This window comes from Lucilia cuprina, chromosome 2 (assembly GCF_022045245.1).
Source record: "Lucilia cuprina isolate Lc7/37 chromosome 2, ASM2204524v1, whole genome shotgun sequence".
Lineage (NCBI taxonomy): Eukaryota > Metazoa > Arthropoda > Insecta > Diptera > Calliphoridae > Lucilia > Lucilia cuprina.
The window spans coordinates 17,611,466-17,614,016 of NC_060950.1; the positions used below are offsets into that span (position 1 = coordinate 17,611,466).

General features: G+C 28.4%; 1 protein-coding gene across 1 annotated transcript in view; it reads left to right on the forward strand.

Moving 5' to 3' along the window:
• LOC124419809 (dual 3',5'-cyclic-AMP and -GMP phosphodiesterase 11-like) overlaps nucleotides 1–2,551 on the forward strand; it is a 49,855-nt gene that overhangs the window by 42,205 nt on the left and 5,099 nt on the right. The gene's annotated exons all lie outside the window — the stretch shown is intronic.

The window sequence follows — 2,551 nt, forward strand, 5'->3', positions numbered from 1 at the left end:
GAACTAGAACTGAACTAGAACTGAACTAGAACTAGAACTGAACTAGAACTGAACTAGAACTGAACTAGAACTGAACTAGAACTGAACTAGAACTGAACTAGAACTAAAACTGAACTAGAACTGAACTAGAACTGAAATAGAACTGAAATAGAACTGAACTAGAACTGAACTAGAACTGAACTAGAACTGAACTGAACTAGAACTGAACTAGAACTTAACTAGAACTGAGCTACAACTAAACAAGAGCTGAACTAAATCCTAATTTGATTCTACCATGACTATAAAACAGACCTATGCTTATTATTTATTCGACAATATTTCCCCAAAAAAGTTTTTGCATATTAATAACTAAAACATGTAAATGCTTTTAAAATTTGTATTTTATTCACACTACAACAAAAAACATGAATTAAGCTTTGACCATGATTTTCATTTGTTTTAAACTTGTTGTAACTTCCTTAAACTTTTGAAACAAGTTTATCAATATTTCAAAGTTTTTTCTCCCCAAAACATAAAAAAGTCATTTCTTTATTTGATTTCATTTAAATGTATGATATTGCCATTGTATGTACTAACATACCAACGATTGTGATTTTTTCTGTTAACACAACATAAATTTAAAAGGAACATTGTAGAAATATAAATTTATTTTGCAGGAAAATGCTTTTGTTTAATGGAAAAAAGTTTTGCGAAAAAAAGAAATATTATTTACGTTCTCATATTCGTAAGTGTATGTTCGACTATGCGTATAAGTGATATTGATTTTTTAGTCGTTATAAAATTTCAAGTACTTCATAGCGTATGAGTTATATTATAATAAATATTTTATTATCTATAATATGCAGTTAGTGAGCATGAAAATAATAAGAGAAAATATAAAATTTATGAAATAAATTAGCTTTTAAGTATATAAGGACTACTTAGATATTTAATAAATTGCTGTGGAAGAAGTCAAAATTTAAGGAAGGAGTTTAAGAAAATGGTGCTTTTTAAGTTTTTTTTTAAAAATTTATGTTTTTATGTAATTTTAACTTTATTTTTTTCTTTATTATTATTTATTTATAAAAATGTTCTTCCAAATATTTCTGTGCTTTACTTCCTTAGTGACCATTTTTGCACTTTTACTTCCTTAGTGACCATTTTTGCACGTTACGTCATAACAACTTTAGTTATTCCCATGTGTTAAAGTGTATAGAAGCATTTGATGTGTCAGCTATTTAGAGAAGAAACTGTAGTTTTAAGAGCTGCCTTTTTAAACCTTTTGTTTGTAGTGATATTCTATGCTCTCTCTTCATATTTTTTTTGCACAATCGACAACTACCAGAGAATTGTTGTTGTAGTTAATAATAAAGGAAAACTCAAAAAAAAAAAACAAGTATATATGAGTTTTATTATTGTATTTTTTAGCACGTTCCTTTAGTTTTGTTCCATTTGCTCATTTACAGCCACAACAGAAGCAGCAGCAACAACAATAGACTACTAATGTTAGTTCTATACTTTCCTTTAATGAACTCATATGAAACAATAGATGCATGAAGCATACTTTCAGGCATATTCATTTAAACGTACGAACATACTTCTACACATTAGCTTTGCTCTCATTCTAAATATATTTGTATGTATGCATATGAACGTGTATGCATTCTCTCCTTTGTACTGCTATTTAACATGTTGTTCATGTTATTGAAAGTGGGATTTTGGTCCAGGCCGTGCTTTATATGAATGTCAGAATGTTTGCATATTTTGCAATGTTCAGTTGCAGCTTTCCTACTAATTAATCACGTGAATGACCTTGACACTTTAGTATAAAACTAAAAAAAAACATGTTTTAATGTGTAGAAAGATGGAGAGATACAAAAAAGTGTTCAACACAATGAAGTTATAAACATGAGGTTGCACAATTGAGATTTATGTTACGTTGTGGTAAAAAAAAGCAATAATGTTAAATGGAGGCATTTCATTCGTTTTTCACAGAATGTGATGATAGTTTTTGTTTTTGAAATTTAATTGGATTTCGCAAAGTTTGTTCTACTAAAGAAGATTTCCTTTAAAAAATTTGGAAATTTGAGTTCCAATTTCTTCTGACAAGACCAACTTTTCTTATAGAAATTGCTCTTAAAACTTTTTCTATAGAAAAATGCACTAAACTAGAGCAACTTTTCCTTAGAAAAATTGCACTAAACAAAAGCAACATGTTCCAGAATAGAATATTTTGCTTATAGAAAATTGATCTGAACTGGATCTACTTTTTCTATAGAAAATTGCTTTAGACTTGAGCCTTTTCCTATAGGAAACTGCTTAAGATTAGAGCAACTTTTCCTACAGAAAATTATTCTAGACTAGAGCTACGTTTCCTTTAGAAAAATTGCTCTAGATTAAAGCAATTTTTCCTATAGAAAATTATTTTAAACATATTGCTCTAGGGAACTTTTACTCTAGAAAAATTGCTCTAGATTAAAGCAAATTTTCCTATAGAGCATCTTTTCCTATAGAAAATTGCTCTAGACTAGAGCAACTTTTCCTATAGAAAATTGCTCTAGACTAGAGCAAC